A 23,839-nucleotide genomic window follows, 5' to 3' on the forward strand; every position below is an offset into this window, starting at 1 on the left:
CACAGCTGCTCCGTGTGAGCTTTAGGTAAGGCATAGCTATGATTAGTTCACTGATTCAGCAAATACTTAGTTGATGCTTCTGTGTACCATATATTGTTCTAGATGCTGGGGGTGTACTACTGCTCAGGCACCGTTCTAGTTGCTGTAGGTAGAATAGTGTTCATGGTTCTTCTAGATACCCGGGATATAAAGCTCTCACAGAAATGACAGTTTACAGAACTAGGTCTTTTTCATCTTGTCCCCCCTTTTCCACACACAGTTAGCCCAAGGCCCCATTCACACAGTAGGTACACTTGGTCATGTTCGTTAAAATAAACCAAAGCAGTGAAAAGTGCCAGAGTGGAGAGGGGCCACAGAGACTAAGGGGTATTGACCAGAGAGGTCAAGCGATTAACCAGGTGAATTATATCACCTCACTCTTGGCAGGTTTACAACGGTGCTGAAATGGATCTTCCTCCAACCTTCCGATGACTTCTCCTCACTCACGTGTTTGAGGTAAGCCTCTCCTTTCAGCTGCTTGGAACTGTCCTCAGAATCTGTTGGGTGCTGTGGTTGCTGAAATGCCAGCGAGGTCTCTGGTGCAGCGAGAAGGACTTGTACTTAGAATCGGAGAGGAGAGGGTTGGGGTGAATAGAGCTGAGTGCAGCAATTGTCGAACGTGGCAGCAGACACTGATGGGTGAGGAAAGGTCTCTTTGTGGTACTCAGATGGCTGTCTGTGTTCCATCCCAGGGAATGTGGACAGAAACAGAATCCCAGAATCTATCAGCAGAGGTATGTGAATGATTTGGACTGGGCAACTCTAATTTCCAAAGAAACCACTTCGCTTTGCTATTTATCTATTGCAATGTAGATCACTCTGTCCTTTAAATGCATCACACTTACAAAATGTTTTTCTTGCAGAGCCAGTTCCAAGGTAGACCATTGTAGCTAATGGATACCTCTGGCTGCTCACAAATCCTGGCCTTTTCCTAACATGAGAGGATGGTGACTGCTTCCTGTACTTCTTGGTTTTTCAAGAGCAAACCAATTGGGCAGACTCCTTACAGCACAGTTGTGCAAGTTAGGGTCACTTAAACAATTCATCAGTTGCATTTTGTGGTATGGAGAAGTCATAAGAAATTGCTGAAGCCATGAAATGAGAACTGTGGATGGCTTTTTTGTTTTGTTTTGCTTTGCTCTGGTCAAGGGAAACGTAAGCACTGGACTTCTCTAGAGCAAGAGGCTGTTCCTGGTGTTTTGAAAGTGGGGTCAGAGATAACGAGGACGATGTCTGCTGAAGCAAAAGAGCAGACAGAGCTCCTGGTATGCTGAGCCCTTCCCCTTCTAGCACCTGATGTGCAGCTGTAGCCTCCGCTCTTTCTGCCTGAAGGGCCAAGTTCCAGAATGGCTGGGGGGAATCTCGGGTCACAAAGATCACATCCAACCCCTAGCTCCATGGCATGAATGCGTATTTTATCAGATGCCCAAAGCAGTTCTTGCTTTGTGCATGTGGATCCCAGGGAACTCTCAGGCTAGAGAGCTTCTTGCCTGTTTGGGTCTTAGTGCTTTACTCTGTAGTTGTTATTTCAGAAATGTTAACTGTATGAGCACCCTAAGAATGATGCAAAGTTTGGGCCCATTTTTCTTGACAAGTAACAAAACGAAGTGAGGCTACTTAAATTTTGGTTGTTATTCTCTCTTCTGTCGGAGGCGCCTCATTCTGGGCCCTGCGTGACCCAGCTGATTAGGCCTAATGGAGTCTATAAAGAGCCTGTGCTGCTGGAAAGCCACTCAAATACGTTGAGCAAATGCCCCTTCCTAGCTGGTGACATACTGTGGTTCATGAGCCTATTAAAGAAGCTGCATTCATGATTCAGCAGTAAGGCGCATCTTACCTACTATAGGAATAGAAGAGTGTGATGTTTACAAAATATCAGATTCATATGGGCTGGGTCTAGACCAAATTAGGAAAGAGGTAAAGTTTATCTTTTTCCCTTTTGGGTGCCTTTCACGTGCTTCTCCCGGTAACGTTTAGGGCTGTGGGTGCGTGTCCGTGTGAATGTACATGTGGATCTGTGTGAGTGTCTGCCGGGGATTCCCGTTCCAGTTTTCCAAAAATGATGATAATTCATGTTTTATCTCCAGTGTATCACTGGTTAAGCATTTTAAAATCCTTAGCTAAGTATGGTTCTATATGCCATGGGAAGTATAGTTTTGTCTAAGAAACATGTCTATGTTTTTCCTTACTCAGGACATAGCTTTTGAAGAATTCTCAACTCTTGCTATGTCGTGGTTATTTTTAGTTAGTCTTCATTCAGAATTTCTTTCCTAAATGGCAATCAACAGCACTTCTAAACCTTTCCTAAAAGAAAATATTCAAGTAATGCCTAAGGGGAAATATTAACCAGGGTACAAGGTCAAAGGGGAAATAACTCTGTTTACGTTGAATTCTCAAGAAGATCTGACCAGAGGTGACCATTATATAAGTCACAACCATTGAGGAAAAGGAAATTCAGTCAAGAAAACACAGTCCTTTCTTCAAGTATAACAAAAGTTTAAATCCAAATTATGATTAATTTTAAAACATTGCTAAAACTCAAAGGCAAATTTCAAAAATTGCTCTATAATTATCTGTATGTCTGTATCTACCTACCTACCTATCTGTTAGTTTCTCTAGGATGGGTGTGATGTAAATTGGCATTCTTCAAAGTTTATTCCATCTGTACGGTGCTCTAGGCAAAATAGTTCCCTAATAAATAAGTTTGGCAATCACTGTCTGCTTACTATATGTCTCTCTCATTGAGAGATTCAAAGGACTGCCTTAGAGAATTCTGAGAAAATCTGCAGTAAGAAAACCTATTAAACTTTTTTCAGTTCGATGTTTCCCAAATTTTCTCGATTCCAATCACCCCTTTTTCAATAATACCTGCTTTACATTCTTCTTTTTGAACAAAGGCAAAAAATACACAAATTTGTTATAATAGGGAGCTACATTTTATCAAAAATTGATACACAAAAAGAAATTATCAACATAAATTTTTAAAAAAAGCCTTAACAGATCAATAATTATGGAGCAAAAAGTTTAACTTATCAAAAATTTCTTAAAGTTTCTCAGGTTAGATATTTTTGTGGTGAATTTGCAGAATCTTTAAGGAGCTCATATTTCTTACACTATATCAAAATAATAAAATTTTAGGGAGCATATACCATGATGGACAATATCCTTGCTACAAATACCCAGAAAAGATCTCCCTTCCCTGCCCCTCTCTCCTGCTGAAGAAAAATCTCTGAACAATTGTTTTTAGAAATCTACAGGAAAAAAAAAAAACAATCTTAAATAATAGTAAATCATATTCCTTGGTATATTTAAGAACAATTCAACACAAATAACTACTCATAGCTGGGAAAGTTATTTATTAATATTAAGATATCTATTAAAATAATTATTTTAAAAGGCAAATAATAATAAACCATATGAACATTGAGAAAGATTTTGAAAGCCTACAGTAAAACTAAACTTCTGTTTCTATATAAAACTGTTATCTAGGACTTTAAGAATAATTATTTAACAAGATAATTAGTCCCCACATCAAATCAATTGCCAACATTTCATTTAATGGTGAAAAACTAGTCATTCCCTTAAACATAAAAAATGGAATAAGGATAGCTTATTAACACTAACATTTACCTTTCAAATCAATACAAGATACAAAGCAGGAACAGGTCTATCAATCTATCAATAATAAAAGAAAATAAAAGCACAAAATTATTGTGTTTTTTTCCAGATAATATAAGTTAATCTAGAAAACCAAAGGAAATCATCTAAAAAAATTCTAATAGCTCAGACAATTAGATGGTAAAAAATGAATGTGGGGATAAAAATCAATAAAGTTTTCTCTAAATGCCTAAATACTAGTTAAGACTAAAATTCTCACTAACAATATCAATAACAACAACAAAATAAAGTAAATCCTTTATGAAGCAAACTGTAAACATGTACTGATTAATTTTCCCTTCCATTGATGGTGACGTGAACAAATGAACACATGATCTGTTCTTAAAGAGTAGATTTATTCAAATAAATAGATCAGTTCTTCCGTGTGAAAGTATTAATGAATTCTAATTAAAAACTCAAAGCACTGTTTCAATTTGGAAAAAAAATATATTAATTTAGAAAACCAAACAGGTGAGAAAGAGCTAAAATATTTTGAAGAAGAAAGGTAATAGCTCAGGAGATTTTACTTTACCAGAATAAATATGCAGATGAATGGGAAAAATATATCGGTTTTAAAAAATTGTATATTGCAGAACAGCAGTGTCATTGCAGGAAGTTATTAGGATTAAATACAGGAAGTTATTAAGGTCAAATAAATGAAGCTATTTAAAACATATTTTTAAAAGCTGTATAACACTACATAACCTTTATTTTGCTCACATATATTATATATCCCAGGGCGGGATTTAAGAGTATGCTACATTCTCACACTCGTGTAAACATGAAACTTTTTTTTTTAACCAGAACATTGTTGAAACCATTATTCCTTGAAACATCCTTTGCAAAAAGCTGGCAAAACTAATCAATAAAGAGAAAATATCTGCAAAGTAAGAAAGCCTCCCCACTTCACAGCACATCCAATAAGTGTCTCTCTTTACTGAGTGGCCCCTGCTAACCTCTGCATATGTTCCTCTCAGTCTGAAATGACAATCTGCTCTGCATCTCACCGTTTACACACTATTATGAGAACACCCAACCTGCCCTTTATGCTACTGTTTGGTCACACTGGAAACTGTACGGCAGCATTTGCTATTTAGAGCTTATTGGTTTTTGTCATTTAATATGACATGTGTAGATAGCACTGGAATGTAATTGTATCACACATTTCACAAGCTGGGCCTGAGGAGAAGAAGGTTAATTCATTCTAAACAGGCATGATTTATAAGGAGGGTCTTGAGAAAAGCTGGTAAGGCTGTGTGTTTTGAGATCCTCTAGCTATGGGTCCATAGAGACTCCCAGACATTACAGGTCTCCTAGAGATTATAAAATCATTATGAAGGTTTGGCCAGAACTATGAGTTTACTTATTGGTTATTTTCCAAATTTCATTTAGACTATAAAATAATACCAAAGACCAATGAAGCCAATTTTCTAACATAATGGTGCATTCCTGGACTATTCTTAGTGTGAATAAAAAGATCCACCCTGACCCCATTTCCCACCCACCCCCATCTATCCCCATATATGTATGTAGCTTTTTGACAAACTGGTAAATACGTATTTCTCCTCTGATCTATCATCCATTTGCACTGTTGAAATTTAATCCTTTCCTGCCTTATTATAACTCCTTTTTCCCTTTCCCCTTTCTTTCTTTCATCTCAACCCCTAGCACCTGCTCTTTATAGGTTGGCTGCTTTCTTATATACACTGTCTGTCTGTCCATCGCAAGGTTACTGGGAGGAGCAGAGCTGTCCCTTTCCCTTGGGCCTCCCCAGGCTGCCTCAACAGATCTCTGAGCGGAATGCAGTTGTCTGAGAAAATTTTTGCACACCTTGTGGATTTAAAAGCCATACATACAGTGGAGTTTACGGCCTATACTGCCTGCCATTCGATCATCATGTCCATAAATGTCAGTAGCTGACTAAATGGTTCTCATTAGTGTTACTCGGGCTTTGCGCATTTGAGCAGAGCGTTACTCCATCTTTAAAAGATGGAGTGAAGTCAGCAGTTCAATCCAGTGGACACATGTATTATGCAAATTTAAAAAATTAAAATTTGCAGTTCCAGCTCCTAGATAGCATATGTCTTCTGAAAATCTTAAGCAACTTAAAGTAACATTGGGGGAGAAATGCCTAATCCATCCCAACAAACTCCGTGTTGTAGATGAGAGACATATTACCCAATGGGAAATCTATTCATAATTTGAGTTTAGAAAATAGAGTTTCAGAAAAAGTAGGAGTGTATATAATAGGTATTATTTTGGTAACAATACTATGTTTTGTCTGCTTTATACAAATATTACAAAACATTTTCTAGACGTGAAAATATAACATTTGTTTTAATTGATTCCTTTTCATAGACTGTCGCAGGATACATGAGCCTTTTATTATAAAAAACTATATGAATAATTTAATTATATTCTATTTTGGGATGTGAAAATGTTTAGATGTTTTGCATTGTAAATGAAAGGCAGAATTTCAGGGAAATTCATTAAAAACAAATATGTGTTCAGTGATTAGATTGGTAAAAGAGTTAAAACATTCTAAGTGGAAATATGCATTTTTATAAGTTAGCCAAAGGAAAAGCTTCAATGGAATGAAAAACTATATGACAAAATTTTTTGCATTTCTCCTTGCACCTGACATGTTGCTTAAAGGCGGACCACTTATGAAATTTGCTGTTTATTCCTGATGCCCTTATGGTATAAGACGTGTCTAAGATTGGTGGCCACAAGATATGCTTGTCGACGTAGGAATACTGACAAAAGCAGGAACTGTCGCATTATTAAATCATAAACCACAATCAGGGAGGAGCACACATTCATTTTCATTTTTGTAATGCAAGCAGAAAAGAAAAACATTACTGCTGAATCCCATATGGCTATTAATTAAAAGTATATTGTTTCAAGATAAGAAAAAAAAGTAAGATAGAAAGAAGGATCAAGAGGGATTTTAGGATTGGAAGTTGATAGACACCCATAGCATTTTTCATACAATGGACTACATTATTTGAAGGTGAATTCATTAGTAAAACTAATAAATTACATAACACAGTATTATAGCCCTTATTGAAATCAGTATTGTACACAATGAAAAATCTTTGTTTGGTGTATTGTCATATATTTTTTTAAAAATAACACACTCCTGAAAAAATAAATCCAAGCAAAACATGCTCTTAAAATAACAGCAGTTTCAGCATTCTTGGAAAAAGGAAAAGCCTATAAAACTTCCATAGACAAACATCAGACAAAAATAATGAATTTTTTTCCATTCACACTTGGGAAAAGAAATTACCTTGTCCCTATTCCAGAATAAAATGTCTGGCCACCGTTGAATTTCAAAATAGCGTATTTAAAATCAAGCTGCATATGCAGAAATAGGGCTAGAATGCACTAGTTTTAAGAAAGGACATATGGATATTTTACAAAAAGAAAAAACCTTCAATGGAAAATGTTAAATTCAGTAATACCTGACTTATTGTTTTCTGAGCTACACAATAGTATATAATCAAATAAACAGTTTCACTTTTAAACTAGTTATTATTTAAACATGTTTATGATGTCATAAACAAAACATAAAATACAGAAATTAGTAGTGCATGTATTTCTAAATAGTGAATATTTTTAGATAATAAGAATAAATACATTTCCCCAAATGTGAAACAATAAGGGGTTTAACATAAAGTGTATTAAAAGAAAACTATCTAGAGTAAACTTGATTGCAAAGTGATCACACACACACACACACACACACACACACACATCAAATTTCTAAACAAAATTTGACAGTGAAAACAAGAAAAATGAGTTCTTATTTAAAGTTAACCTTTGTAAATCAATTTTCTGATCTCATTAAAAGTAATATAAAATGCTATCCATATTCTTAGTCTGTATCAACACCAACACTGTACGTAAAAAATGAAGATTTGAAAAAAAAGGCATTTGCCAGGCAGTAACTGTAGTCCAAAGTGCTGGTTCTGTCATGACTGAAGCCAGACTTTTCTTAAAACCATCGTGATTACAAAGGGGGAAGCTGGAAATTTGCATGATTTGTTATTAATTGTGAAGTAACTGCTATAGACCTCCAATTCTCCAAGCTTTTTCATACCACAGTCTTCTTGAAAATGGCAAAAACACTGTGGGTGGCCCACTCCATCTGCTCTTGGGAGATGGATATGAGATAAAATGAATCTTTCCTCAGAATTGAAAGGCTATTTTTGAAATTGAAAAGGTTAGTTTTATATTTTATGAGATGCCAATGAACTCATTGAATTTTATTCGTCTCGTGTAAATTAGTAATTCATAACAGTAATAAAAACTAGACAGTTATAAATATTAAGATGAAAAATGGTTCATCATAAGTCTGTAGACATCTTGAAGCCCTTCATTGTCAATGTTAGAAAGTGTTTCAGGGGCCTTCTCTTCCTTCCCTGAAAAATTCAGTCTGATGGGATGGAGCAAGCAGGCATCCTAGGTGTGTGTGTCCGGGAGGGTGGCAGTGGCCGAGAACCCAAGCAGGATGAAGGTGGTTCACACTAGGGCGGCAGGTGTCAGAGCCCCAGCAGGGGAGCAGGGCATGGATACAGAAGAGAGTGGGCATGGAGTGTCAGAACTCGAGCAGGTTAAGGGTGAGTCCACAAAGAGGGCTGGCCCAGTTGGGGGCATTTATACTCTAGCGGGATACGAAGGCCATCTCCAAGGAGTCCTCACCTGGCTCCAGGTGGCAGAGCTCAAGCAGGCAGAGGACAGTGTCCATGCTCAGGTGGACTGGTGGGGAGTATTGGAGACCAAATAGGATGGAGAAGGGGGCTGGGTGAAGGGGATCAGAGCCCAAGGAAGATGAGGAAGGCATCCCCCCAGAGGGGTGATGTGAGGTGTCAGAGCCCAAGTAGGATGGGAGCTGTCCGCCTGCAGGTGCCGCTGGGAATGTGGAATCTGAGCTGGCAGAGAGAGGAGGCAGCCACACTGGGTACACTTGTGGCAGGTTACATCCAGGGGGATGTAATATCACTTACTGAAATGTACTGAAGGCAGCTTTCTTACTTTTGGAGAAGGGAGTTACACATAAAAAAGGGAACAAACTAGAATAAACTTTGTTGTGTTGGATTGAACTTGGAAGTCTCCATGTGAATCATGGTCTGAGATAGATGGTAGGTAGGTAGATAGATAGATAGATAGATAGATAGATAGATAGATAGATAGATAGATAGATAGATAGATAAACAAACAGGTAGATGTAGAAGTAATTAAAGGTGTAAGTGTATGGATATTGGAGTGATTTGGTTATGTATCTACATACATATATTTCCTAGTTCTTTGTCCTGAGAAGGGCTTGGAACAGTGACACTCCAATAACATTTGTCATTCAGATCTTGGCTTGTAAATACTATCTTCCATGCACAGGCACCAGGGGTCCTTTAGGAAGTGGCTAATTCTAGGGATAGGTCAAGGAAAAGACCAGACAGGACATCTTGCCTCAGAAAGCAAGGAAGTGCCCGAAAGATGTTGGGGCCATGTCAAAAGGAAACAGAAGCAAGTTTGAATGGACTCATTCTGGCCACATCTGAGAAAATTTCAGCCTAAAAATGATGATAGTAATGGATTAAAATCCATTGGATAAAATTGGAAGTCCATTTAGGTATAACTAAATTCATGAATAAATTGAAAAGTTGAAGAGGATCAGGATATTTATATAGTTTCAAAGTATATCCCTACAAAATAGTAACTAATTTCTGTGGAAGAACTTTACAGTGGTGAAGCCACTCCAAGTAAACATTATCAGTGATAGGACAAATAGAAATCACTTGCCATCTGTTAGAATTAAGTGAGAAGAACATATTGTCATTTCTGAAACATTCTTGCCAGAAACGCATATTCTGAATCTAATTAAGAGGAAACATCAAACAAAGCCAGACTACATACTACATAGTAACTGGTTTGTAATTTTCTCAAATGTCAGGACAGTCAAGGAAAGACGGAGAATCTGTTCCAGATTGAAGGAGACTAACAGACATGCCAACCAAATGTGTGATTCTGGCCTGAATCATTCTGTTATAAAAGATATTGTTGGGGAAATGTGCACAACTTAAATGGAGTCTAAGATTAGGTTGTAGCATCACTGTTTTTTTTTTTTTAATCACTGTTAATTCCTTGGTTTGATGGACATATTGTGGTTATATAGGAGAATGTTCTTGTATGTAGGAAATATACACTAGAGAATCCTCAGATTCTCTTGCCCTTTTGTGCTTCCTCCATACCTGCCTGGCAAAACCTTAAAGCCTTAGTCATTGCAAATGTTTCAGTTTTGATGTTGTTTTCCTTGAAAAATTTTCCTGACACCTCAAGACTCTGTCCCATTATGAGTCCTCACAGATCCTAGTATGTGCCCTCTGTTACTTCTTAGCACACCCTTGGAAGTCCCTGTTTGCTTACACTCCCTAGGACATCAGCTCCTCGGGGCAGGGTCACTTGTGTCTTGCTTGTCTTTCTCTTCCTATTGTCTAGTTCAGTAGCGCCCACAAAGTGGATACACTCGGTGAACATTTGTTGAATGAATGAATGAATGAATGAATGAATGAATGAATGAATAAATGAGTGAATGAATCCCTGTCATAAAATGATTTTATAATGTTGGCAAAGAAATTTTAAAGTTAAAGTATAACACATGTTCAAGAAATTAAATTATTCAAATGCAGCTAAAATGCATGGAAGCTGATGGACAGGAGCTTCCTCTTTAGTAGAATAATAACTATAATTAAGGGAAACCATCTCATTTGGGGGAAGATGTTATAGAGACAATGAGGGTGGAGAATTGGGAGAAGACATTGCTTACATATGATTTAAAAGTCCTATCTAGAAGTTCCTTTCCTTGTCTTTAAGGGTTAAAACACCTGTTCAGAAAAGGGATAAAGTTCTACTTTAACAGCATTCACTGAACTGTGATGGAGTGTCAGTCTGTTCAGAAAGGACTTATTCCTGCTCCTATTTCGCCCATATTACCAAGCACACCTTCCCTTGATCTGACACCGCTGCTCCGATCACCGTCTGCTTGTACATGCATTACTGTTGTCCACGTTTTCCTGAAATCTATTCTCAAGATGGGTAACTTCCTTTGTGTCCACAATGCCTAATGCAGTCCCTGGCACAAAGCGTTGCCCGATAAATACTCGTTAAAATAAACAAATGAAAGAGAGTAATGGCCGCTTCAATCCACTTTTAGTTTTTCTTATGCTGTTCTTCAAAAATAAATTGCAATCTTTCCTGTATCATATACTTTTTCTGGTGAGATTTTAGGAATAGCTGGTTGCTTATTATTATCCTCTTGTACTTTTACACATTTCTATTGTGTGGTCAACGCTAATGCAATATTTTTATGAAAAGCTCTCTGCTAGGTACTAATATTATCAGGTACAGGTTCTACTGTCTGTCTATGTGCCTCCTGTGAACTCTTTCAATTTTTTTCTTATTCAAATATATTTGACATATAACATAATGTGTACGTTGAAGGTATCCAGGATGTTGATTTGATACATTTATATATTGTAATATGATTTCCATTGTAGCATTAGTTCGCACCTCTATTATGTCTCTTAATAATCTTTTTTTTTTTTTCCTTTGGTGGCAGGAATAATTAAGATCTAGTCTCTGAGCAAGTTTGATGGCTATGATGCAATGGTGTGGACTATATTCACTATTCTGTGCATTAAATCTCCAGGACTTACTTATCTACTGGTTACAAGTGTGCATCCTTAAACAGCATCTCTCCAATTCCCCCACGCCCCCGCTCTCAGTGACCACCATTTTACTTTTTGTTTTTATGAGTTTGGTGTTTTTTACACTCCACAAGATCACACAGTATTTGTCTTTCTCTGTCTTGACTCATCTCACTTAGCATAATGCCTTCAGGGTCCATCCATGTTGTCACAAATGGCAAGATGTTCTTCTTTCTCATGACTGAATAATATTCCATTGTCTGTACACACCACATCTTCTTTATTCATTCATCTCTTGATGGGCCGTTAGGTTATTTCTATATTTTGGCTATTGCGGAGAACATGGGTGTGCTTCGATATCTGTTTGATATCCTGTTTCCATTTCCGTTGGATATAGATCCAGAATTGGAATTCTGTAAGCTCTGTTATTTATGAAATTGGGGCCAATTTCCTTGCTTTTTTCCTTATCAATAAATTTGCCATTATCTGCATTCTCCCAGAAGTGACCTTACCATGACCCTCACCTTTTCTCTTTCCTTCACAACATACATTGATGTGCTTGCTCACCCAGGCTCCTCTCCCCTTTTCTTCCAATCCCATTGACTGGTCATGAGATCAAACTGCCTAAGACTGAAACAAGTGACCAAAAGCAGGTCACAGCCCCAGGGACATTGTCTCCACAGTGGTCAAACCTCACATTCCATTCTGATCATGCTTTCCCTTGTTAATCCTGGCTCCACATGAAACCCAGTTGAAGCCAAAGATCTGTCAAGCACTTTTCCAGTGACCAACTTTGGCTCTGATCTTTGATCACAGATAGAACTTCCAACCTATGGATATGAGTCATCTAAGCTGGCTGTTTGCTGAGAAGTGAGGAAACTATTACTTAAAAGTATTTGTAAATTCCTTATAAAGTGTGACTATTTAGCAGAAAACCCTCAGTGACTTACTTTAATACATCAAGTAAAAATCATTTATTCTCTGCTGAGGGAAATTTCTTATCTGGAGATGGCCTTGATAAGTAGTAGCTTAAACTATATTGAACATGTCAAAGACACTAACAGCCACCTGGAGACATTCAGTTCCCCACAAGTGATGACAAACGGCTCTCTCTATGACAGTAACTGCATGTTCTCTGGTTTGGTTCATAAAGGTTCATGGCACAGCCCAAGACGTCTATCAGGATGGCCAACCCATAACATCATCTTACCCAAAAGTACCTGCTAACTGGTCTTTTATATCTTCCCATGACTGGGCCACTGGCGCTGAGATAAGCACCCAATTTCAGTTCTTGTTCTGCTTACGTATTCATTCAGGACATGTTTCGTTTGTTCTTCCTATGTCCCAAGCACTGTTATAGGTTCTAGGGCTATAGCAGCAAAGTAGTCAATTTCTGATCTTGACCAGTAGAGGAAATCAGAAGACAGATAGGTGATTCATAGGGAAAAGATCAGCTAGGGAAAGTGCCAGGTAGTGTATTTCAAAGGGGGATCTGATAGGGAATAACTGAGGGTTTGGGGAAGAGGGCATTTAGACTGCATGGCTGCAGAAAGCTATCCTAGGTAAAGAACATGTAAGCTAAAAACTGATGAAACGGGGGAGCCAGCTTTGCAAAGATGGGGGGATGGCGTGCCCACATGGGCCCAGGTGTAAGCTTGGTGTGTTTGCAGAAAGAAGAAAAGGAGTGGCAGGAATGTGGTGGAAAAGGAGGAGGTGGTTTAACATGAGGAGAGGCTTATGAAGGGCCTTATAAAGCAGGGTAAGACGCTCGTGGTTTTATTCTAAGACTCTGGAGACCCAGTGGCCTGGCTGCTCTGGGGAGAATGGAGGCAGAGAAGAAGGAGGGAATTAGGAGATCACTGCGGGAGTCCAGGTAAGAGGCTGGTGTCTGGGACTGGGTGGTGGTAGTGGGATGGAGAGAATAGCAAACTTAGGAAACATTTTTAACAGGTACCGACAAGCACTTAGGCAGGGAACTGGATGGATCAAGGATGGTTCTTAGATTTTTCACTTCCTTTCCTTTCAATATTCCTGTTAGCTGTGGGCTTGAGAAACTGGGAAGCATCCTGGCCAAGAATAAACAGGCATCCAGTGCTCCAGGAAGTAACCACAAGGAGGCTTTCAAAACTAGGGACCTAGAAGTCAGCATTTTGTATTTCCCTCTAGACCGGGGAGGTTGTGATTTGTTTTTACTCCTTGACGTCCATTTTAGGAAAGCGTTTTTGTTCAAACAGAAACTATTACAAGCAATGAATAGGAGCTTTATTTTATAAGTTTTATTTTATGGAAGGCTTCTAGCAGTTCATCTTAAAACAGTCTAAATATCCTCAGCCCTTTTGACTAAGGAGAGAAGTGTGATTAACATTTGTTTGGGGTTTTTTAGCTCTACTATGGTTACAGGGTGATGGTTGAAAATGTTCTATCCAACACATTATTAGTTACTCCATTTCTTGATAAAACCGACATTTAAGAACAAGGCAGAATCTGGGAGTGCAGTGGGGGCAGGGGAACCCAAGCTCTGTGAAATGCTTAACCTTTTAACATAGTTCAACAAAGTTTAGATTTCTGGCAAAACGCCTAGACTTTGTAAGGCTGCTCATGGTTGAAAACCCGACAAGACCCCAGTGCTTAAATTACTCTGGCTCAAAAGTTGAGACAATGTGTAGAGAGCAAAGGGAAAAAAATACATACACCCTGATAGCTACAGTTGAGTTCATGGCACAGAGTAAGTAATTTGGAAAAAGACGCTGGGGGTGTTTACAACCTTCGGTTCCTTGGAGGTATTTCAAATGCCTCTGCTGAGAGAACAAGTTAGCCCCAAAGAGAAAACCAGTATGGCACTAAAGGTAAAGAAGGCTCTAAGAACATGTGACAATCCAAATGTATCATAGATTAGAATTGTTTGTTTCATAGAATCACAGCAATTGTCCTTACAGACAGCAGCAGTAAAGATGAATCAAGGTATCATCTCTCAAGCATTTAGTCTGGAAAGATTTTTCTCCATCTGGAAATGTACATGCAGGTTACCATTGCTGCCAGTCAGTACCAGGGGCTGCAGCTACTAGCCAAAGAAAATGGGGAATTGATAACTAGCCAAAAGTAATCATAAATTTTCTTACTACCTGTTTTTGTTTGGTGTGTGTCAACATATCTGTTGATTTGAATTCCCTGAAATTTCTCTAAAATTTGTCAGAACACATATGTCATTTGCAATAAGAAAATATAAAACAATAATTATAAAAATAATTATGGATGAATAGAGTATAAGGTTTCCCACATATGGCCCCCAGAACCCTAATTCTGAGAGGCAGAGAGTAAATAAAGGGATTGCTTGAAAAAATCTATTCAGAAATCAGTAAGATTGGGAAGCATCTGAATGTTATTCCAATTTCTTTATTATATTTATTCTTCTATTTAAAGTGTAAAATAGTTTTATATGTATTGTGATGCTCTAGAAGGAGAACAAAGTATCCAATATTTTCCAAGTATATTTGATCACAAAAGCTCCCTCTGTTTTGTTCCCATCCTCTCATTTTGACGGATTATATCACCAAACGTGCTGAGTCACATAAACTAGTAAACAATGGTTTAATAGAATATGTGCCATAGGTATGTCTGCAAAATGGATGTATTTTCACATAACGGTCTAAGAATAATGGGGGGAGAATTGGACAGAGAAAAACATGAGGCAATAAACCATGCAGAGTTTGGCTATAAAACAGGTTATAAGAGATAAAAAAGCTGTTACCTACAGAAAAATCCAACCACATTGACTTAAATAAATAATAAGAATTTGAAGGCAGGTGGTTTTGGGTTTATCTCAGCATCTTAACAATGATAGTTCCAAGATTTCTGCGTTTCTCTTGGCCATTGCCTCATACTTGAAAATGGCTGCTGTAGCTCTGACTCTCACATCTGCATCTTAGGCAGGAAAAAGGTTAAAGGAAGGGTAAGGGTTTGGAAAAAGCATTCTTTTAGTCAGGAAGATGACATTGATTGCAGGAGAACCGTGGCACAGTTGCAAATCTCTCTAATTGTGAGGGATCATCCCTCTAGCAAAGAGCTGTTGGACACATTCAATTAGATTCTGTATGATTCGATTCCACATTTTTTGGTGACTCAGGCAGTAACAGAATTGAGGCTCAAAAAAGGAGTTTGGAATGCTTTGTATTTTGAGCTGCAGTATGTGGAGGTGGGATGTGTTATTTTAGACACATTCCTTTAAGTAAGTCTTTTGAAGTATCCACGTCCTTCTGGGAAAAAAATCTCACCTTACTTTGCTGCCTTGGGAATAGTGTATACTCTCTCTCTCTCTCTCTCTCTCTCTCTCTCTCTCTCTCTCTCTCTCTCTCTCTCACACACACACACACACACACACACAGCTTCAAAGCTGGCTCGGAAGCAGACATTCTCCTTCATTCCTGGAAACACTGTCTGGTGCCTTGTCCTCCAGATCCAGCTCAGTCACTTACCCTGAGACAAAATGTTCTGGGCTTTTCCTCAGGTTACCAGTGGACTTTGTTGCTTTTACTCAATTGGATCTTTCAGGACCTAATTCAGACCATGGCTTAAAACATGGAAGTATTTAAAAAACCTCCAAGATAATTACCACGTTTTTTCCCCACTTTCTGGGCTTTAATGGAGACAAATACACACTGGGAAACAAATTGGTTCAGTTTGCTGATGAAATGTTCCATGGTAGCCAGACACAGGCATGTTGCTACGCCCTCGTCTCTATGGAATGGAATTTATGAAAGAGAAGCCCCGTGGGGAAACCCACAGAAGGGGCTACCAACGTGGAGTCTGTTCCTCCCAAAAAGGAACATTTGCTATAAAGTACTTTCTTCTCAGAAACAGCAATTATGTGGACCTCAAATTCATGTTATAACAAAATCCTACTGATAGTCCTCATTCCTTTGAGTATAGAAGCTCAAAGCATGTTTCTCATTAGTTTTTTCATTATAAAAGTAATATGTCTCGTTATCAACATTTTGAAAAGTAGAGAAAAATATTACCCTGAATCTGACAATCCTAAACAATATTGTAAAATCTTTCCTTCTCTTTTGATATTTTTTTAGAAAATATTTCCTTGAACGTGTAGTGTTCCACATCTTCCTTTCTTTACTCACTGCTATAATATGTGTTGTTTTCCTGTATGTGACTATTGAGGCTGTTTCCATTTTTTTCCTCAAAGTGCTTTTGAACCCATATTACATTCGTCATATAGCAGTAATGTTCTTGCCCGTAGATACAAAAGTTATTCAGTTAATGTATCTAATCCTTCAATGGATGTATTGATTACCTACTTACCTATTTGTGCAAGAAACCATGGGGATACAAAGCCACAATAGTGTTTCCTAACTTCAGGAGTGAGTGGGAGACTCACACATGTGTACGTTTAAATGGAGACCACAAAACTAGCCATTTGTGGAAGGTAATAGCGAGCGATAATAGGTACTATGGGTGTTGAGAGGAGTTGAGAGAACATAGAGACTGGAAATGGAATCGCTGTTCAGTCTGTGTATGACTCGGATTCGCAGAGATGGAGGAGAACGGGCTGGAGGGCATTCCAGACACAAGCAGAAAAGGGTGGGAAGTCATTGAGTGTGTTTAAGGAGTAGTTAGATTTATGCCTGGTCTGTGTAGTGGAGTTTATTTTAACCTCCGTTTCCTCAAGAAAATGGTCTGGAGCCTGTATACACTGAAAATGTCCTCAGTTCTCTTCACATATACAGTAGTGATCCCCCCCTCATCGGATGTTTCAGTTACTTGCAGTCAACTGCAGTATGAAAATGTTAAATGAAAAATTCCAGAAACAAACAATTCGTATGTTAAGATTGCACACCGTTCTGAGTAACGTGATGACATCTCAGGATGTCTGCTCCATCCCACTTGGGATGTCAATCATCCCTTTGTCCAGTGTCTCCTTGCTGGAGATTCTCCCTGACCGTTAATCAGCCAGTAGCCATCTTGGTTATGAGAGTGACTGTTGTAGTATCACATGATGCTGGCAATTTGGATGTGCCAAAGAGAAGCTGGAAAGTGCTTCCTTCAAGTGAAAAGGTGAGTACAGTACAGTAAGATATTTTGAGAGAAACAGACCATATTCATGTAACTTTTATTACAATATATTGTTCAAGTTGTTCTATTTTAGTATTAGTTACCATTGTTTTTCTCTTACTGTGCCTAATTTATAAATTACACTTCATCACAGGTATGTATGTATAGGAAAAAAACATAGTCTATATAGGGTTTGGTACTATCTGCTATTTCAGGCATCCATTGGGGGTCTTGGAATGTACCCCTTGAAATAAAGGGGGACTGCTGTCTCTACAAACCTGAACAGAGAGTGCATGTTTAACAGTGATAGATGCAAGGTCTCCTTTTTCCTAGTTTGATGTGCTTTTCCCAAACTCATGCTCTCTTCTGGCATCTCTTGTAAAATCTGAAAAAAAAAAAAAAAAAAAGAAAGAAAAGAAAGCTTAATTTCAAAGAGAAAAATCAAAGCCAGTTGTATCTTTGCATATTCACCCTTACCAGAGTTTTCATATTAACTCATATTTTGGGTAAAAGCTGGAGTTATTATTTAATCTGAAATTGTCTTTTCATTTTACTTTGTGAGGACAGTGTTGAAATGTACATGCAAGTTGGGGGAAGTTTTATAATCAAAGTGTTAGAGCTAGAAATGTCTCACTGCAGATCACTTATATCACCTTGTCAGGGTTTTTCAAACACTGCGTTTTTCAGGTGTTATATTTTCCTATTACCTTACCTCTAAGACCAAATACAAATTGTACAAAACCATACCCTCCTCCCTCCACCCCATTGTTAAGCACAGTAACTGAGCCTCTAAAGTTTCTCAGAACACAGATTGAAAAATACTTGTTTAATCTGCCTGCTCATTTTACAGATGGGGAAATTGAGCCCCAGAAAATCATTTATGCATGGAGGACCTATGGCCTTGAATTCCATTATGAGAGTGGGTACTTTTAGGGTTCAGCATCTGGCTGACTCCAAATCTTTAAACCAGAGATGAATGCGTGGGGTTAAGCCATCGTTAGAGTCTCTGCTCTTTAATCTCCCATCACCCTTCTTTGAGGGGAAATAAAACAAAGAGCTGGGAGGCTCAGAACAGCCTGTCCCGTGGTTCACTGAGACACAGTGGCACAAGGAGCGTTGAACAAGCCCTGGACCCACAGCAGTAATTCTTGTTCTTAAAGAAATCCTTTGGGCCCCCAAAAATAATCATTTTTACTTTGTGAAAAACTGCATGTTCCCAGTTCCAAGCCTTAAAATCCTTCGAGTGAGTTGTTTCCATTACACATAGCAACTATAAGAAAAATATTCAAAATGAACTGACTGAAAAGACTTTCCAGTTCAGTTTTTCTAAGGTGCCCTGATGCTTCATGGGCAAAGAGTTTACCAGGATAGGATTCCCTTTCCTGTCATGCTGGATTTTTTTTTTTTTTTTAAGATGAAATCTACCCACCAGACAAATGGCCATGTTTATAATGTGACTGACCTATGCTAGGTGTATCTTGCTTAGACCACAAATTGGTGAGCCAAATGTGGCATACAGATTTGCTCTGTGTGGAATGTATGGTGTTTTGAAATTTTTGAAAGAGTTTCTGGAGCTTAAAAATTAAGAAATTTCACATAAAAATCAAGATTCCCGGCTTTTCGTAAAAAAATCAGCAGATTGGGCAATAGTGTCCAAAGTCTTAAGGATTTCTGACACTGGTCACTTTTGACCTGAGCTGTGTGGCACCTGCTCCGTTAGGTAGGACAAGTGTTCTTCACTTTGCTCCCATTCCTCGTTGTGTAGCCTGGTGCTTTCATTATGGTATACAACACTCCTTTGCATCCACATCTCTCTTAAAAGCGAGAAAGGGAATCTTTGACATAGAGGGCACATGTTTTATATAGAGAGCTGTACATGATTTCATTGGCTCTTTGTACATTTGATTCTTCCCCCCACCCTGCCCCGAACAGTTTGTGAACAGATAATATTGCATTCTGCTAATACTAAGATGCACATTGCCCCCCTCATATTTTAGCATCTCTGAGATTGAGAGACATTGTAGAATTGCTGTCAGCAGGGGAATAGTTGCGGTGAAATGGCCACTGCCTGAATACGTGATTCGAACTGTTCATGTTGTGGTCATGTTGATTGAGTTTGTGTGTTGTGTTGGAAAGGTGAATGTTGAGTGTAATCGCTGTTTCAATTCTTCGACGAGAAGCCTATACAGCAGCCTTGACATGAAAGATGACTGTAAATGCAGAAAGACAGCAGTTAGCCATGAATTCAATACTAGTGAAGCAAATGTTCTTGGAGAAATGACTACAGTTCCTTCTTTTCTTGACAAGAGCAACCGAGTGCTTTAGGGGACCTAAGAAGGGAAAAATCCTACAGGTTTGTGAGGCTTCTTACTAAGATATGTGCAAAAGAATTCTTATTACAGGCCAAGCAGTGAAATAGAAAGCAAGAGAAAATGCCAAATAAAAGACATTTTCAGGTAATGAAGGCTGTGTAGCCCACACGGGCTTCCAGCTGGACTATCATTAAGGTGTAGTATTATAGATTGATTGAAAGTGTATATTCTTTCTCGTATTGGCACATAAAATAGTGAATCTCACAGTCATTGGTGTCTTAGATTCAACAGAATATGGTAAAGCAAAACCAGAAAGAAGGAAAGTCTTATTATCTGTACTGGCCATCTACAAGGTCCTGTCAGCTTCCAGCTATCTGCCTCTTTTAAAATTGTTTCTCTCTCTTTCCAACTATTGAATGAAAGAGATATGGAGGCAAAATACATAAATGGCGTAACTCTTAGGAAACAGTAAATGCTGCTGAAGCAGAAAACAGCTGAAAATTGTGCTTGGTCATGTTAAATAACACAACTAAAACTTTAAAGGAAGACCAACTGAGACCAAATCATCAGAGAACTGTCTTCCCAAGTAGTTTAAGAAGAGCCTTTTCAACATTATCAGTTTCATAGGAGGCCACAACTGAAGGGCTAGATGAACTTGGCCTACTGCCTTACAGGCACCAAAACCTGCTGTTTAGGACAGTGACACATGGATCCCCTGTCATGTGTTATTACTCACAGTACATGTCATGAGACAAATGTTTGTTATTAGTCAAAGTTTCATGGACAAGTTTTATCATCCGTTTTTCTGGTCCACTCCAATTTAACAACAATTTTGTATTTTGCCTACAGGCTAGAAAGCTGAGTTTATGCCAAAGACATTTCTATTCTAGCTGTCGTGGCCCCAAATGAACATTTTGTTTCAAAAGGAACTGGAAAAATACATGCAAGAAGGAAAATGTAATTTACTTTGTGACATTTTCTAAAATAATTGAAAGTCATTCTAACTAACAAAAAGTGGTTTGGTTCAGTTGTCTTTCCAGAAAGCGAGACTCTGGCTTTGGTTTAATTAGAAACAACTCATCTTTACTCTGCAAAGATCCCTCTTGTTAATGCACATATTTTGGGGAGAAGGGGTTGTTTGGCTTCATTGTTGCACTAAACGACACCATGAAATGGCCTTGGAAGGTATGCATTCCCTTGGGAATTTTCTGTTTCTCACATTGTAAAGCTATGCTATCAACCACATAAATTGCTAATTGACAATGGCCTCATCGTATTTCCTTTGTTAAAATCCTTGATTTCTGGGCTTAATTAGCCCATCTTTTATTGTAAAATAAAATAGAAATCAATGGTTTTTCAGAAACAGTAACCACACATACCCCTCTCTTCAGAAGAAACACAAGAACTTAAGGTAAAACATGACTTTCTGTTAGCAAATCTCTGCTTTCACTTTGAAATTGCTGACCGATTTTTCCTTTGGGCTGACATTTTTTCACACCTTCTCCAATTTTCTAAGGGAGAAATTTTGGTGTTTGAGCTTTAGAAGTGTCGTTGTACCATATTGAAAGCCAATTGAAACTAGTCACTGTTCATTGCTAGAAATTTTGCACTTCAGTAGAATTAGAGCTGGAAGGTGTCAGAAGCTTAGTTGGGGGTAGAAGACATAATTTTAACACATAATTTTGTAAGTTGGGGGTGGAATCAACATAATTTTAATGATTTAAATTCAAGGGATTTCCAGAGTTCCCAGGGCAATAAGACAAACTTAACAGACCAATAATACTTTTTATGATGTCTGATATAGTGTAGGTACTTAAGAAGAATTAACTCGATAGCATAGTGTTCACAAATGCCTGTGCATGAGCTATCCATACTATCTTTTAAAAAAATTCAATGTTAGGACATACCCTACAAATAAAATAGTGATGGCACCTTCAGACCCGTTTGGAATCATCGTGGTCCTGACCACTCCAGGAAGCCTAGAGGCAAGAGTTGTCACTCCTGCCAACTATAACCTTGACAGCAGAGACCACATCTGCTTTGCTCACATTCCTTCATTGAACAATTGTTCATTGAGCACCCACCCTATGCCAGATGCTTAAGACACACCAGGAAACCAAAGAGACAAAACAAAACAAAACTCTGTCATCGAGCAATAAACAGACAATAATAAAATATAATAAATAAGTTTGGTTAGGTTGAAACAAGTGCCGGGGGGAGGTGCAATAAATAGTCATTGAATGAAAGAATAAATGAACTTAAAATTTGTCTTCCAAGGTCCAGCTTTCTGTCTAAGGACTTTCCTCTTCCCAGGTTAGGGAGATTGGAAATGCTAGCAGGGCATTTATGTGTTTGGGGTGGGGACATTTTCAAGTCAAACAGATTCTACCAGGGTGATTAGCAGTGGAGGTGGTGAGAAGGAGCCAGACTCTGGGTATATTTTGAAGATAGAACCAATAGGACTTCCTGATGGATTGAATATGGAATGTGAGAAAAAGGGATGCATCAGGTCTTTTGGTTTGAGCAACTGGAAACATAAGAGTTGCCATCAGCTGACATGGGGGAGCAGTGAGTAGGGCACGTTGGGGCATCAGAATGTGAAGCATTTACTTATGGATACATTGAATTAGAGATGTCCAAATAGAAACACTTCGTGCATGTTGGGTACATGATCTTGAAGAACTTCAGAACATGCCCCTCCAAAATATGCTGTTCTGGCCTAGTGACTATTTTGAGTTAAAGACATTTGAAAAACAGCAAATACACAAAAAACACTCTGACCTTCCTTCTTTTTCTGAAAAGTAGGACATGAAATTCCTATATGAAAGATGTCCTCCCTATACCAGAGGAAAGTAACATTCTTATCATCAAGGACAAGTTGAGATGGAGGGAATTCTATACAAACAGACCTTGTTAAAATAGTTCTTATCTTCCTTTAGTTTCCTCACATAGCTTCGTCTCTTTTCCACAATTGCCTTTCTTTGTTCAACCAAATATAAACAAGCAAATAGGTTTTGCCATTTCTTCAGGTCTTCATTCCTTATGAAGGCTCCCGTGCCACGTAAAACTGGTATTAAATACATGTGTATGCTTTTCTCCTGTTGATCTGTGTTATGTCAGTTTACTTCTCAGGCCCAGTGGAAAGAACCCTCTGAGGCTAAAGGTAAAGCTTTGCTCCCCTACGGTTTCTCATTTGGGCAATGGTTCAGCCTGGAGAACACTGCCAGGTGTGTAGTAAGCAATAAATAGTCATGGAATGAAAGAATAAATGAACTTAAAGTTTGTCTTCCAAGGTCCAGCTTTCTGTCTAAGGACTTTCCTCTTCCCAAAATAATTATCATAGAAATATTCACTCTCTTTCGTGGAGACATCAATTTGTATGACATCACAAGACAAAACTGTCAAAATATAGCAAAATATAACATATGCACAAAAGTACAAATTTATATGTATGTATAAATTGGTTGGGCATTGGCATGGGTGGATGTGTTGGTTGGATAGGTCACTGTGATATTTACAAGGTCATTGAACAAATAGAGATTAGGGTGGAGCCAAGGAGAGTGACATGGGTAGTCTCGAACACATAGGGCATACTTCTGAATTTTACTTAGAATTGCCTTGGAGAAGGTTGGGAGACTTACAGGCCAGTATCACGAAATCAAAGACCTCTAGGATAGCACACAAATTACAGTTTGACTTGAAAATGTCCCCAGTAATTCAGAGAGGGCCGAGGTGAATATCTAGGTTATATAATAGATCCCATGATTTAAACTTCCTGCTTTCCCCATTTGCTCCTTTTATTTTTCCAGAAAATTTGTCCCTGGAGGAGGTAGCCTAGCCAGTGGAAGAATTGGTCTCAATGAATTGTTGTAATATTGTAACACATCTTTACTTTTTAAAAATGAAACTTCCCTAGTCAATCAAAAATTGTGTAGGTCTTTCATACACAGTGCATTTCTACAAAAGTAATTAAAACGTGAAAGAACCACCAATTTGGTGGAGAGTCTTTTTAAACAGTCCAACTAGTTTGTTTATAAATGTGGTTTTCTAGAGACATGCTTA

General features: G+C 38.2%; 1 protein-coding gene across 2 annotated transcripts in view; it reads left to right on the forward strand.

The window, feature by feature from the left end:
- Nucleotides 1-424: 424 nt before the first annotated feature.
- TTC29 (tetratricopeptide repeat domain 29) overlaps nt 425-23,839 on the forward strand; it is a 347,147-nt gene continuing 323,732 nt past the window's right edge. For both annotated transcript variants that reach the window (XM_019730723.3, XM_074338461.2), the window contains exon 1: nt 425-495. The gene's annotated coding sequence lies outside the window, so the exon portion shown is untranslated. The remainder of the gene's footprint in view (nt 496-23,839) is intronic.

Source organism: Rhinolophus sinicus, chromosome 15 (assembly GCF_057876585.1).
Source record: "Rhinolophus sinicus isolate RSI-liver-muscle chromosome 15, RSI-T2T, whole genome shotgun sequence".
In the NCBI taxonomy this organism is placed as follows: domain Eukaryota; kingdom Metazoa; phylum Chordata; class Mammalia; order Chiroptera; family Rhinolophidae; genus Rhinolophus; species Rhinolophus sinicus.